Raw genomic sequence first — 16,093 nt, 5'->3', positions numbered from 1 at the left:
TAAACCTTCGGCCAGGCCGCTGGATTCCGTTGTTTGGGCTAGCGGGTGGAGCCTTACATATTTTATAAAATACTGTGATACAAGCTATGTCAATTAGCATTGCATTGCAGTTGTGTGTTTATTGTCTTCCACGTTTCATCAGTCAAAGTGTCTCTATCTGCATGTTATTCAGTTGTAGTTATATCTGATGCTTTTGTCCCAACCCATTCTCACACCCAACTCGTCACATATTGAAGCTTGGTCAGGACCACTTGGCGTCGCTTTTTGACGCTCAAGGTACCCCTTAGCGTCATTTTTCGACTTGCAGGGTCCTCCGTTGCTTTAAATAGGAAACCCTTAGCGTCAATATGCCGACGCCATACTGGGAATTTTATCGTCATAATTAAATTATATATTGGGTAATAACATTGCCATTATTGCATATATGTTGGGGTGTGATTTTTCAATGTAAACAGCCACAACAGTTTTATTTATATTACATTATTTACACATTATGAGCACATAACCCAACCCCTGCCCCTAAACCTACCATTTGTCAATAAAACACAAGATATAACAGGCAGATACAACTACTGTCATAATTTATTCAAAAAATATTAATATTCCAAGTCTTCCGAGGCAAAACATTTGATTTGTGAGAGGAGTAGACGCGATCGCCGTCTCCGTCCGCCGTTAAGCTCATCCCGTATGCTGCAGTCTGCGCGAATTCAAAAAATGCCGCCTTGGTTGTGAAAATGCTATTGGCTCTTGTGTGTCTCGTGACCGATTGCGTTTTGCTGTTCTGACAGGCTATTGGCTCTTCTGTGTCTCGTGACCAATTGCGTCATGCTACGGGACTGGAGTGTCTTTTTGAATGAGATGTGAGCGCGTTAACGAAGCGGGATCATTTTCAGCGATTAAAACCTTATGTTTTGCTCTCTTCTTCTCATAAAGACTTTGTATGGCTTCAGAAGACCTGGAATGCAGCACGACTTGTTTGTAATGCTTTTATACTGCTTGTTTATGGGCAGTTTTTGCAATAAATACCGGTGACTTAACTTACATTTGCCTGTTAACTGTTACGTGTTTTATGTTGTTCTGAAGTGGGTAGGTTTAGGGTAGGGGTGGGTTAGGTGCTCCAATAAAAGTATAAATGTATATAAAATTATTTATATTTTTTACAAATGCATGCAAACCATTAAACTAAGACAAACAACTGAAAACAACGGCGGAGAACGTATTGTCATTTTCCATAAGCGTCTTGACCTGACGCATAAAGCAAGCAATTGAAAGCAGTGGAGATCCTATTTTGTCATATACTGACGCCTTGGGGCACTTTTGGCGTCTTCATAGTGACGCGAAAGGCGTTTGACCATGCTTCAGTTTTTGACGCCTTGGGAGTGAGAATGGGTTGTTTTGTCCATATAAGGGATTTCCTGGGTCTCACTTGTGAAGCAGACATTACAGTACATGGTTGTTAGAGTTGGGGTTAACGCAGCTCAATTATGCTCACATCGTCTCATTTTGGTTAAGAATAGAAAAATAATACTAAAGTAGGCTACTTTGTAACGCAGTAACTTGAGTAGTTTTTCAGCAAACTACTTTTTTACTCTTTCTTGAGTCATATTATTTTTTCAGTACTTTTACTTGTACTCAAGTAAATTATTCCTTAAGTAGCAATACTTTTAAGTACAGTTTCTTAGTACTCTTTCCACCACTGCTAATAGTATTGTATCGTTTGAGAAATAATAGTCATATTAGATCAATATTATAGGCCTGTCCGCAAACATTGTGACTCAAACAATCTGTTTCTATCAGCAAACACTCAGAATAAAGTGAGATGATCTGCTGCTGATCCTGAATGGCTTGTTTAATGAGTCTTTATCTGAGGTTCATCAATATTATCAGCTGCTGAAAATCCTCTTTATTTCATGTCAATAGATCCTGTTTTCATCTCGTTCATTATGCTGATGACTTCAGATCTGTTAATTGCCACATTAAGCTAATTTTAGTGTTCCCGCTTTCATGTACCAGTCAGTTAAACAGTTAATTTAAAAAATAAAATAAAATAAAAGCATATACATCAACCCTAATACGCATGTGTCCTATTCTTTGTACTAAACTCTGGTGTTTTTTTGAAACATTGTTGTCTGTTTGTATATGATATGACGATAGTTTTCTCAAAATAAATTGTAAAATGCTCATGAAGTGACTCAGAGCAGTTCTAGAGATTGTTTATTTGTTCATGTACTCAAGTGTATATTAAGGTGGCAGAGACTGAAAACACTGTGAGTGATACACGCACCAGTGTTGCCAACTGCTTTCAATTGAAAGTAGCTAAAACTGGTAGCTAAATGTCACTAGATGACATCATAATGACAAATTCACTGATCTACAGGTGCATCTCAATAAATTAAAAGTTCATTTATTTCAGCAATTCAGCTCAAATTGTGAAACTCGTGTATTAAATAAATTCAGTGCACACAGACTGAAGTAGTTTAACCTGGTAACATCGAGTTGGAGTCCTCTCAGACCCTGGCAGAAGTTTCTCTCTTCACCTGATGGAATGCACCGTCACCGCTTGCTGTACAGATCTCTTGCAGTCCTCACTAAGTTTTGAAGGTGAGAGAGCATGTAGTCGTAAGCTTCGTGATTTCAGAATTACTGCCGAGACTCTTTCACTCTCAGCTTCAGCAACCTGCAATTCTGCAATCATGCACAGCAAAATCTCCAGTGTTGAAATCCCAGTGTTAAGGACTTTTAGAGTAAAGTGTTAAAGTTGTGGTGTTGAACTTTAGGGATTAACACTAGCTAGTGTAAACAGCGCCTCTGGCCGGTGTCAATACGCAGAGAAACTCTTATAACACTCTGTTGAGTGTTATTCACATCCGGGACATTTGCTCGTGCGCCGCCTGACTCATCTGGAATATTTTTCACAGACGCCATTTTCTTAGACTCGCCATGCGGAGCATATGAGGACGCAAAACAGCGAATTAAGTGTTTAATCTTACTCGCAATATGTGTTTTGTAATATCATATCATTTTATAGCGATATTTATGAGGTGTGTGCGCCTAAACTTTTTTTAAAGACATTTCTTCCACTCGCGAGGCAGACCAGACGAGGACGTTTCGTTTTAAAAGGGAAACGCCGAAAGTAAGTGTTTAACCTAATTTACATTTTGTATTTTATAAAATAATATTACTTTATGACGATATTGTTATGCTGTGCGCGCCTAAACGAGCCTAAACGTTTCTCACAGATGCATTTGAATGGCTATGTATTGCCGCGGAAGTCGCTTTTAACAGGGGAAACATAAGAAGTAAGTGTTTTGCCTCGTTTAAAATTTGTGTTTTATTACATCACATATTGATTAATAGCGATATTTATGTGTTGTGCGCTTCTAAACCTTTCTCAGAGAGACGTTTTCTTTCACTGGCGATGCGGAGCGGACGGGGAAGTTGGTCTTCTCGAGGAAAACACTGAGTGAGTTAAATTATTCGTCATTCAAAGTGATTCTGTGGCCTCACAAGTCTTTGAATATGGCACATGAGTCGCATAAACTACTTTAGACACTTTATTGTCTTTTTTTAAAGCATGAACATGTGTTTTGTGTTCAGCAAATGTGAATCATATAGGTTTGGAATTACAATTTTAAGTTAACTGTTCCTTTAATATGGTTACAGATGGTTCATGCTGGCTTAAGAGAAAATTGAAAGGAGATGATGTGCTTGAAGAGCATGAAGCCACCAATACATTAAGTGTGATGAGAAGAGCTTTGTTAGGACACATACCAGAGACATGGGTAAGCCGGCTCGTAAGCCACAATTGCATATTTTAAGATGATTGATTGTCATGCTTAATTTTTTTGATTATTAAACAATAATAATAAAGAGTCTGATCTCCTTCTAAAATGTTTCGTAAAAACGCATCAAATGTATGTTTTTGGTATGCTTGCATTGTCATTTATGTACCGTCCCATTTATGTGCATTCATTTTGGTAGGAGTCCAACCATAAGTGAACAGTAAATGTTTACGTGTACTCATGCCTTTCCACAGATGACATGTATGACAGTTTCTTCTATTGATAATTCGAAATATCTATTTTTGTGTTCCTCAGAAGACAGAAGGTCCTACAGGTGTGAAACCACATGAGTATAAATAAATGATGACAGAATTTTCAATTTTGGGTTAACTATTCTTATATTGTAAGTGATACTTGTCCCTGACATTTCACCTGATAAATGGATGTGAAATAATCCTTTTTGTTTTTTCTCCTATTTTACAGGAGCACTTTTGTGATGCTGCAAGTGGGAGTTGGGCATCTTGCTTGGCTGAAAACTGCAGAGTAACACATCTTGTCTTGCTGAAAACTACTCTTTACAAGGAGGTCCAAACACCATTAGCAGAGACTTTGTTCAGTGAGCATTAACATGCATTCTGCCTGGATGCTAATGAATGGGATGCTGTTGTCTAAACTGATAAATGTAAGCGTTATAAACCTCATGACATTAAGTGTACATATGGACCAAATAAGAATATGTATTTTCACTGATTTGCTTTGACATTATGATGTTTTAATTGTTGTAAGAACATGTTCTTTACATGCATTGAATGTGAAAACATTTTTCTCAGGGAAAAAGATTTACAATGTTTCAATTAAAAATGGTAAAAGTGTATTGTTTTGTGAGTTTATTTTTTTATATTTTTACCTGAACATTGGTGCAGTGTTCACCAGTTGAGGGAGTTAAATTCACTCTTTAAAATTTGCAGTGTAGGTATGTTTTAATCTGCATTATCATTTTAAAATAAGTATTTACATTAAATCAACATTAAATAAATACACTGGGTGTATAGGATTAATCACCATAAAGTGTTAAATGTGTATACTTGCGAGTAATAATTTCTTACCACCCTTAGTGTTTAAAATTAAACACTAACACAGTGTTGGTATAATAAACACTTTCGTCAGTGTTGTTTTAACACTAGCAAAGATGGACCTGTATGTTCACCCGGAAAGTGTTAATTTTAACACCCATGGTGACAAATCTCCCAACGTATTTTTGCTGTGTGCCTGCTTCAAGATAGTCATTTACTTCCATGACTTTCTCTGCTTGCTTTGTGAGTTTATTTAAACTGCTTCGAAGATCCTCCTCTGTCATGTCTTTACAGGCTCTTGATGTAGTGTTGATTAGACGTGTGAATGCCCTTTTTTCCACTGTCCTTTCTGCTTTGAGCTGCTCGAGTGACTTCCCTACTGCCTGGCTGGCCATTTAGACTTCTGCTAACAGGTTAGGACGGAATATATAATTCTTCAAAATATATTGTGTTATCTTCTAACTTGTCCCTTTGAGTCTCACAGGTTTCCGGTTCCTACTGGTATCCCGGTTTTTCACTGTCAAGCTATTTCTTTTCATGCACAATTTCCCCGCTTGAAGGGGAGAGACACATCTTCAACGGAAGCCTTAACTGGATTCTTTTTATTGGTTCAATTTTGAAAAAGCTGACATAAGTTGTAGCAGAAAGGTGAAAAACCAGCTGCCACTCCGGGATATGATGATGGTTTGGATGTTTGTGCACTTTCCTTGCGTCCAGCTTTAGGTTTCAGCAGAGAAGTTGCGTCCGTTTCATCTCACGCGACAGCAGACTCTTTTTCTTCCTTTATTTCCGCCACTCACTCCGATTGTCATGTCTTTACAGGCTCTTGATGTAGTGTTGATTAGACGTGTGAATGCCCTTTTTTCCACTGTCCTTTCTGCTTTGAGCTGCTCGAGTGACTTCCCTACTGCCTGGCTGGCCATTTAGACTTCTGCTAACAGGTTAGGACGGAATATATAATTCTTCAAAATATATTGTGCTATCTTGCCACTCCGGGATATGCATCACCTTAAACTGAATTAACTGATGCCTAGAACTAATAGAGCAAGATCGAATCCTACTGAGGCTCTCCTCCCATACATCAGCCTCAATCTGCATAAACCCTTTTTTATAGATTTTAATGACATGTTTCCACGGTTTTTAGCATGGTAAATCTACCAAAAAGGTTATATTTGAAATTTTCATACAACATAAAGCTTGGGCTATATTAACTTTGCAAAATGAAAATAAAATAAAATAAAGCTAATAGTCAACTTGTTGCTATATGCTGAATTAGTTGTAGTTCACCACTATATGCTTACCCAACCATATTTATATACAACCTCAAAAATGTGAGAAGTGTCAATTAAATCATTGTAAATAATAATAATACGTGTTCCTGTGGCTCAGTGGTAGAGCATTGTGTTAGTAGCGCAAAAGGCCATGGGTTCAATTCCCAGGGAACACACATACTGATAAAAAATAACAATAATGTATAACCTGAATGCACTGTAAGTTGCTTTTAAAGCGTCTGCTAAATGTAAATGTAAATGTACATGACTGTAAATCCCAAATTGGTTCAAAGGACCTTTGGATGAATAAATTATTTGTTCATATAAATAAGCAAGAGTTGCTGTATAAACTTTTTAATATATTTTGTATTACTATGTCAAATTTTAGGGGTTGATGGTAATATATTCTTTCATTGTAAGAGGGTTCTGCACTTTACCCTACTTATATTTATAAAAAAAATAAATGACAACTTGCATCTGGTCTGTTGATAGACAGATAGACCTTTTGATAGACATTTTCACAGGCGTCCAATCACAGCTGACTTCCGGAAAAGGGGAAGTAACCAATGGCGTTAGAGATAACAATTAAAACAGCAAGCCCCGCCCCACGACTGACAAAAATAGAAATGTTCGCGCGAGCAGGTGAGAGAAGATCGAGCGCGAGGATGTGGGGGATGATCACGCGCGCGCGAGGGCTTGTATTGCGCGCAGAGGACAAGTGACGCGCGCGCGAGTGTTTGAAATTAGCTCGCGGGCTCCCGTTTCCTCGCGTGTAGATCTGTTTTCCTCTCGCGGAAGTGATTTACCGCGCGCGCCAGCATAAGTGGTGCGCTCGGTTATTAATGGCATAGATTTGACACCATACAGTCATTTCTCATTAAGATTATTTGGTTATTCTACATGGCGGTGCATTTGTTTGTAACTCACTCTATTTTATATAGTGTTTTTTTGTTGCTGTTGCTGCTAACTCAACATTTTTTTTTTCATCTCATTAACATCATCTCCAGGTCATACTGAACAGCAGATTGTTGTCACAGTGCTGATCAATGACAGTTCATCTGCAGTATATCAGAGGAGCGAGGAAAGATGAGTCTCTCACAGGAACAGAGGTAAGACTGAGTCTGCTCTGCAGCCGAGACTGGGAGCGGTTCTGTGGAGTCCCTGGATGTTCTTGCAGAACTCGAGGTGGAAAATTTCAGTGGGGTTTTTATCCGAAGATTTATAGTTTAATTTAAATTTGGGGCCCCAGATTTCACATACATATAGAAGAATGGGTTTAATGACGCTGTCAAAGATTTTCAGCCACAATTTAATAGATGGGTTGAATTTGAACAGTGATTATCTCATAGTGTAATAAGCCCTGCGTGCCTTATCGGTCAGATGTTTTATTGCCAGATCAAATTGACCAGAACCTGAGATAGTGAGACCCAAATAATTATAACATGTGACATGATTAAGAAGTGTTCCCCTGATTGTAAAACTATATTTTTGTCAGTAAGGGGAGGCTTTTTCTGGAAGATCATGTTTGAGGAGATCTTGAGCTGAGGTCAGAGATGGTCACTGATGTGGTGCAGGGCACTTCTACTGTGTGGCTCTTCATTTCAGGATCTTTCTTAATCTTCTCAACCTCCTGTTTAAGGTTTCTAAAACTCCTCTGGAATTCATTAAGGCTGGTTTCTGGTCCCTGGACCATGACTGTGCCGTCATGATAAAGATTCACAATCAGCTTTGTGTCGTTCTCTCCTTCTAGAGTGAGTTGTCTATCTTTGCTGATGCCTCCTCTTCTTCTACATGTCATGTTTGAGCAGAGGACGGTCTGTCAGGATGATGGTGTTCAGTAAAGAAGAGCAGGTTACACAGGACTCTGTTGTTTTCTGGTCCACTGTAGTCAGATAACAGTATCTCTGGGTTCTCTCTCAGAATAATCTTTCATCTTATTTTTGTCTTTTGTAGATTTAACTTCTGCTGGATTTATTATATCCAGCTCCTCTTCATTTTTGAAAAATGCCTCCACCTTAGGCCCATGTTGCTCTTAACTGAAGTAACTGTCACAATGTTAGCTTGGCTAGCAGTTAGCTTGTTACAATGAGTTTTTATGTAGTTTTTAGTTGATGACAATCTTCTTAGAGGTCTTACCTTAGTAATCTTCTGCCTCTATTGTTCACAAATAAGTGTCCAATTATCTAATTACGATTTGGGTCATTAAAAAAAAAAAAAACACTATCTGGCAAAAATGGTGTTGATATCAGGAGCTGATATTTCTGCTGCCAACTGCCATCGTAACCATGGCAACTCTCTATTCCAATTCTATTCTTTAAAAAAAAAAAGTTTTACTATTTGCCTAGTTTTTTTTTTTTTTTTTTTTTTTAGAAAACAACACTAGCTTCTCTAATATTTTTGTAATCTTTTTATTTTTATTTATTACACAATTAACAAATGCAATAAAGGCCTCTAACACTAGCTTGCTCTACGCTTTTTCTTTTGTTTTCTTTTTATTTTATATATATATATATATATATATAATAAATACCTTGCTAATTAACTGAGACTTGTGTATCATTGCTCTTTTGTTGATTTTGATTGCATCCATTGTCCTCATTTGTAAGTCGCTTTGCATAAAAGCGTCTGCTAAATGTAATGTAAATGTTTATATGTAGTTTCTAATTATATACATACTCTTTGCTAGTTTTGACTAAACATAACTATTGAACAGTTTCACTGTTGCTCAGGAAAAGATACACATCATAACTCGTAACACATGTGGCAAGTGTAATGTTGTTACACTAGATTATTGTAATTACTTTCAATTAATGGTACTAATATACAGGACTTTTATTTTGAAATTGTAATTAGGAGAGATTGCATGAGTGATGCACGGTCATGTGGTTACAAGCACAACATTAAGTATTATTTTCATTTTTTTTATATAGGTATATTTGTATTTCTTGCATATTGTTTTTGGTTTTCCCTTTTTATAAATTTGTTAATTTAGTCAAAATGTTCAGGAAGTGCTGCCACGCAAGTTATGTCGTGAGTAAGCGCGAGGATAGAGCTGATGTAATTTCCGGTAACACTCTCTCTTTCGCGGGATGTCATGGCGATGAGAGGTGTGTTTTTATCAGCTCTTCAGAAAAGTGCTTAACTATTATTAATTACTCGTTGTTTATGGAATTTCTGTGTGAAATATGTTTGTTTGTTACCCTTTCTTTATTGAAAGATCAGTAATTCAAGTTATGAACGTTGTAAAAGTATGTTTATTCAGAGTATGAGCTCGTGTAACGGCCGCCATTACACGTGCGTTATGCTACTGAGTTTCGTTATTTAATGATGCATTTTTTTTGGTAAAATAGTTTAACAGTTTCATCTGTGTTATGAGTTATAAATTTAAGATCGATTGAAGTTATATCTGTTTACTTTTAATGATCCATGAGAAGTTTGAATGCATTTCCTGTTAAATGAGTATACTTTGAAAAACTATTGTAATGATTGACAGGCACGGCTAGACCTGAGATTCTCCTTTTTCTGTCTGATGGTGTCTGTTATGTTTTAATGCAGGTATGTAAATGGATCATTGTAGTATTGTATTGTTTTTCTGTATTTCCCTTTTTCTTAATATGTCATCGTAGTTTTTGTCAAAGTATGTAGTAATTCACTTGCTCTCTCTTTCGCGGGATGTCATGGCGATGAGAGGCACGGCTAGACCTGAGATTCTCCTTTTTCTGTCTGATGGTGTCTGTTATGTTTTAATGCAGAAACTGAGAAGCCGAAAGTAAATCACATGACACCTGCATCATTGTATGGAGTCTCTTTTATCAACAACACACAACGCAGAAACAAACCCACTACATATTGGTGCCGTGACCCGTCGTTTGGTTTGCTGATTGCTGACCGCCTGGGATGCTAGGGTGAACAGCTCCTAGAGAGGTTTCTCATCCCCATAGATCTAATCTGTTTTGGGGCAGAGAATAAATGTTTATGGGCCTTTGGTTCTGGTGGTATTTAAGGAAAGTTGCAAATAAGTCGGGCGATTTGTAGCCAGATCAGCTCGTAGTGTGGAGGGTATTTAATATGTTCCATACTATGTATCTTCTTCTTGAAGCCAGGTAAACATTTTACTCTTAGATTCATCTTTGAACAACTGATATTATGTATTTTCTTATTTTTGAATTGGCTTATTGTTTTATGTAATTGACACGACACGTTTACCTGACTAATAATAAATTGTTATATTTGATTTATTCTGAACTGTCCTGAAATCATTATGACTATTAGACTGTGAGGAGGCTTTTGTTACCGAATTCACGGCCAGGATAGATCAAACTGAAGGCTCATGAATGAACGGAGCAGTAGGCACGCCATCGGAGACCTCAGATTTCTGTCTATCACTGGTGCTAGCAAGTTGTACGGGAAAAGACTAAATAAACTACACTTTTGTCATAAGCAAGCAGTTCGGACAACTAGGTATTAGTCTACCTGCATCCTCTGACTAACATCGGACTGGCGAGTTTGTGATCGTGAGACCGGGCATCGGCCGACGCTATAGGCTCAAAAGACATTAGGTCCCCAGTGAACGGATAATTGAAAATATGGTATGTCGAGAATAATCAAGTATCTAAATAAATATATAAGCGATATTTGTGATCAATTTTAATTAGTCTAAATTTAGTGATCACTTGGAACTGGAGTCAGATCAGAATTGGAGCTAGGTCAAATTGAAACTAAATCCTGATAAATTCAGAAGCGCAAGTAAAAGACCGAACATGCATTAAACCTTCGCCAGGCCGCTGGATTCCGTTGTTTGGGCTAGCGGGTGGAGCCTTACATATTTTATAAAATACTGTGATACAAGCTATGTCAATTAGCATTGCATTGCAGTTGTGTGTTTATTGTCTTCCACGTTTCATCAGTCAAAGTGTCTCTATCTGCATGTTATTCAGTTGTAGTTATATCTGATGCTTTTGTCCCAACCCATTCTCACACCCAACTCGTCACATATTGAAGCTTGGTCAGGACCACTTGGCGTCGCTTTTTGACGCTCAAGGTACCCCTTAGCGTCATTTTTCGACTTGCAGGGTCCTCCGTTGCTTTAAATAGGAAACCCTTAGCGTCAATATGCCGACGCCATACTGGGAATTTTATCGTCATAATTAAATTATATATTGGGTAATAACATTGCCATTATTGCATATATGTTGGGGTGTGATTTTTCAATGTAAACAGCCACAACAGTTTTATTTATATTACATTATTTACACATTATGAGCACATAACCCAACCCCTGCCCCTAAACCTACCATTTGTCAATAAAACACAAGATATAACAGGCAGATACAACTACTGTCATAATTTATTCAAAAAATATTAATATTCCAAGTCTTCCGAGGCAAAACATTTGATTTGTGAGAGGAGTAGACGCGATCGCCGTCTCCGTCCGCCGTTAAGCTCATCCCGTATGCTGCAGTCTGCGCGAATTCAAAAAATGCCGCCTTGGTTGTGAAAATGCTATTGGCTCTTGTGTGTCTCGTGACCGATTGCGTTTTGCTGTTCTGACAGGCTATTGGCTCTTCTGTGTCTCGTGACCAATTGCGTCATGCTACGGGACTGGAGTATCTTTTGAATGAGATGTGAGCTGCGTTAACGAGCGGGATCATTTTCAGCGATTAAAACCTTATGTTTTGCTCTCTTCTTCTCATAAAGACTTTGTATGGCTTCAGAAGACCTGGAATGCAGCACGACTTGTTTGTAATGCTTTTATACTGCTTGTTTATGGGCAGTTTTTGCAATAAATACCGGTGACTTAACTTACATTTGCCTGTTAACTGTTACGTGTTTTATGTTGTTCTGAAGTGGGTAGGTTTAGGGTAGGGGTGGGTTAGGTGCTCCAATAAAAGTATAAATGTATATAAAATTATTTATATTTTTACAAATGCATGCAAACCATTAAACTAAGACAAACAACTGAAAACAACGGCGGAGAACGTATTGTCATTTTCCATGAGCGCCTTGACCTGACGATAAAGCAAGCAATTGAAAGCAGTGGAGATCCTATTTTGTCATATACTGACGCCTTGGGGCACTTTGGCGTCTTCATAGTGACGCCGAAGGCGTTTGACCATGCTTCAGTTTTTGACGCCTTGGGAGTGAGAATGGGTTGTTTTGTCCATATAAGGGATTTCCTGGGTCTCACTTGTGAAGCAGACATTACAGTACATGGTTGTTAGAGTTGGGGTTAACGCAGCTCAATTATGCTCACATCGTCTCATTTTGGTTAAGAATAGAAAAATAATACTAAAGTAGGCTACTTTGTAACGCAGTAACTTGAGTAGTTTTTCAGCAAACTACTTTTTTACTCTTTCTTGAGTCATATTATTTTTTCAGTACTTTTACTTGTACTCAAGTAAATTATTCCTTAAGTAGCAATACTTTTAAGTACAGTTTCTTAGTACTCTTTCCACCACTGCTAATAGTATTGTATCGTTTGAGAAATAATAGTCATATTAGATCAATATTATAGGCCTGTCCGCAAACATTGTGACTCAAACAATCTGTTTCTATCAGCAAACACTCAGAATAAAGTGAGATGATCTGCTGCTGATCCTGAATGGCTTGTTTAATGAGTCTTTATCTGAGGTTCATCAATATTATCAGCTGCTGAAAATCCTCTTTATTTCATGTCAATAGATCCTGTTTTCATCTCGTTCATTATGCTGATGACTTCAGATCTGTTAATTGCCACATTAAGCTAATTTTAGTGTTCCCGCTTTCATGTACCAGTCAGTTAAACAGTTAATTTAAAAAATAAAATAAAATAAAAGCATATACATCAACCCTAATACGCATGTGTCCTATTCTTTGTACTAAACTCTGGTGTTTTTTTGAAACATTGTTGTCTGTTTGTATATGATATGACGATAGTTTTCTCAAAATAAATTGTAAAATGCTCATGAAGTGACTCAGAGCAGTTCTAGAGATTGTTTATTTGTTCATGTACTCAAGTGTATATTAAGGTGGCAGAGACTGAAAACACTGTGAGTGATACACGCACCAGTGTTGCCAACTGCTTTCAATTGAAAGTAGCTAAAACTGGTAGCTAAATGTCACTAGATGACATCATAATGACAAATTCACTGATCTACAGGTGCATCTCAATAAATTAAAAGTTCATTTATTTCAGCAATTCAGCTCAAATTGTGAAACTCGTATTAAATAAATTCAGTGCACACAGACTGAAGTAGTTTAACCTGGTAACATCGAGTTGGAGTCCTCTCAGACCCTGGCAGAAGTTTCTCTCTTCACCTGATGGAATGCACCGTCACCGCTTGCTGTACAGATCTCTTGCAGTCCTCACTAAGTTTTGAAGGTGAGAGAGCATGTAGTCGTAAGCTTCGTGATTTCAGAATTACTGCCGAGACTCTTTCACTCTCAGCTTCAGCAACCTGCAATTCTGCAATCATGCACAGCAAAATCTCCAGTGTTGAAATCCCAGTGTTAAGGACTTTTAGAGTAAAGTGTTAAAGTTGTGGTGTTGAACTTTAGGGGATTAACACTAGCTAGTGTAAACAGCGCTCTCTGGCCGGTGTCAATACGCAGAGAAACTCTTATAACACTCTGTTGAGTGTTATTCACATCCGGGACATTTGCTCGTGCGCCGCCTGACTCATCTGGAATATTTTTCACAGACGCCATTTTCTTAGACTCGCCATGCGGAGCATATGAGGACGCAAAACAGCGAATTAAGTGTTTAATCTTACTCGCAATATGTGTTTTGTAATATCATATCATTTTATAGCGATATTTATGAGGTGTGTGCGCCTAAACTTTTTTTAAAGACATTTCTTCCACTCGCGAGGCAGACCAGACGAGGACGTTTCGTTTTAAAAGGGAAACGCCGAAAGTAAGTGTTTAACCTAATTTACATTTTGTATTTTATAAAATAATATTACTTTATGACGATATTGTTATGCTGTGCGCGCCTAAACGAGCCTAAACGTTTCTCACAGATGCATTTGAATGGCTATGTATTGTCATGAAGTCGCTTTTAACAGGGAAACATAAGAAGTAAGTGTTTTGCCTCGTTTAAAATTTGTGTTTTATTACATCACATATTGATTAATAGCGATATTTATGTGTTGTGCGCTTCTAAACCTTTCTCAGAGAGACGTTTTCTTTCACTGGCGATGCGGAGCGGACGGGGAAGTTGGTCTTCTCGAGGAAAACACTGAGTGAGTTAAATTATTCGTCATTCAAAGTGATTCTGTGGCCTCACAAGTCTTTGAATATGGCACATGAGTCGCATAAACTACTTTAGACACTTTATTGTCTTTTTTTAAAGCATGAACATGTGTTTTGTGTTCAGCAAATGTGAATCATATAGGTTTGGAATTACAATTTTAAGTTAACTGTTCCTTTAATATGGTTACAGATGGTTCATGCTGGCTTAAGAGAAAATTGAAAGGAGATGATGTGCTTGAAGAGCATGAAGCCACCAATACATTAAGTGTGATGAGAAGAGCTTTGTTAGGACACATACCAGAGACATGGGTAAGCCGGCTCGTAAGCCACAATTGCATATTTTAAGATGATTGATTGTCATGCTTAATTTTTTTGATTATTAAACAATAATAATAAAGAGTCTGATCTCCTTCTAAAAATGTTTCGTAAAAAAACGCATCAAATGTATGTTTTTGGTATGCTTGCATTGTCATTTATGTACCGTCCCATTTATGTGCATTCATTTTGGTAGGAGTCCAACCATAAGTGAACAGTAAATGTTTACGTGTACTCATGCCTTTCCACAGATGACATGTATGACAGTTTCTTCTATTGATTATTCGAAATATCTATTTTTGTGTTCCTCAGAAGACAGAAGGTCCTACAGGTGTGAAACCACATGAGTATAAATAAATGATGACAGAATTTTCAATTTTGGGTTAACTATTCTTATATTGTAAGTGATACTTGTCCCTGACATTTCACCTGATAAATGGATGTGAAATAATCCTTTTTGTTTTTTCTCCTATTTTACAGGAGCACTTTTGTGATGCTGCAAGTGGGAGTTGGGCATCTTGCTTGGCTGAAAACTGCAGAGTAACACATCTTGTCTTGCTGAAAACTACTCTTTACAAGGAGGTCCAAACACCATTAGCAGAGACTTTGTTCAGTGAGCATTAACATGCATTCTGCCTGGATGCTAATGAATGGGATGCTGTTGTCTAAACTGATAAATGTAAGCGTTATAAACCTCATGACATTAAGTGTACATATGGACCAAATAAGAATATGTATTTTCACTGATTTGCTTTGACATTATGATGTTTTAATTGTTGTAAGAACATGTTCTTTACATGCATTGAATGTGAAAACATTTTTCTCAGGGAAAAAGATTTACAATGTTTCAATTAAAAATGGTAAAAGTGTATTGTTTTGTGAGTTTATTTTTTTATATTTTTACCTGAACATTGGTGCAGTGTTCACCAGTTGAGGGAGTTAAATTCACTCTTTAAAATTTGCAGTGTAGGTATGTTTTAATCTGCATTATCATTTTAAAATAAGTATTTACATTAAATCAACATTAAATAAATACACTGGGTGTATAGGATTAATCACCATAAAGTGTTAAATGTGTATACTATGAGTAATAATTTCTTACCACCCTTAGTGTTTAAAATTAAACACTAACACAGTGTTGGTATAATAAACACTTTCGTCAGTGTTGTTTTAACACTAGCAAAGATGGACCTGTATGTTCACCGGAAAGTGTTAATTTTAACACCCATGGTGACAAATCTCCCAACGTATTTTTGCTGTGTGCCTGCTTCAAGATAGTCATTTACTTCCATGACTTTCTCTGCTTGCTTTGTGAGTTTATTTAAACTGCTTCGAAGATCCTCCTCTGTCATGTCTTTACAGGCTCTTGATGTAGTGTTGATTAGACGTGTGAATGCCCTTTTTTCCACTGTCCTTTCTG

The 16,093-nt window shown here is 37.3% G+C and overlaps 2 protein-coding genes and 2 long non-coding RNA genes across 5 annotated transcripts in view; 2 read left to right on the top strand and 2 right to left on the bottom strand.

Moving 5' to 3' along the window:
• The window catches only part of LOC131531276 (zinc finger protein 239-like), a 160,115-nt gene that overhangs the window by 38,978 nt on the left and 105,044 nt on the right, over positions 1–16,093 (bottom strand). The window lies entirely within an intron of this gene.
• Positions 1–16,093, bottom strand: part of LOC131531271 (zinc finger protein 239-like) — a 267,824-nt gene that overhangs the window by 195,468 nt on the left and 56,263 nt on the right. The gene's annotated exons all lie outside the window — the stretch shown is intronic.
• LOC131531311 (uncharacterized) lies at positions 3,241–4,623 on the top strand. Its single transcript, XR_009268622.1, has 4 exons — positions 3,241–3,299; positions 3,396–3,463; positions 3,664–3,782; positions 4,266–4,623. It is a non-coding gene; the product is annotated as an uncharacterized LOC131531311 (long non-coding RNA).
• Positions 14,258–15,511, top strand: LOC131531312 (uncharacterized). Its single transcript, XR_009268623.1, has 3 exons — positions 14,258–14,348; positions 14,549–14,667; positions 15,154–15,511. It is a non-coding gene; the product is annotated as an uncharacterized LOC131531312 (long non-coding RNA).

This window comes from Onychostoma macrolepis, chromosome 22 (genome assembly GCF_012432095.1).
Source record: "Onychostoma macrolepis isolate SWU-2019 chromosome 22, ASM1243209v1, whole genome shotgun sequence".
NCBI classification, from domain to species: Eukaryota; Metazoa; Chordata; class Actinopteri; order Cypriniformes; family Cyprinidae; genus Onychostoma; species Onychostoma macrolepis.
The sequence above is the reverse complement of the archived record's forward strand: the minus strand, read 5'-3'. Positions and strand labels throughout refer to the sequence as shown.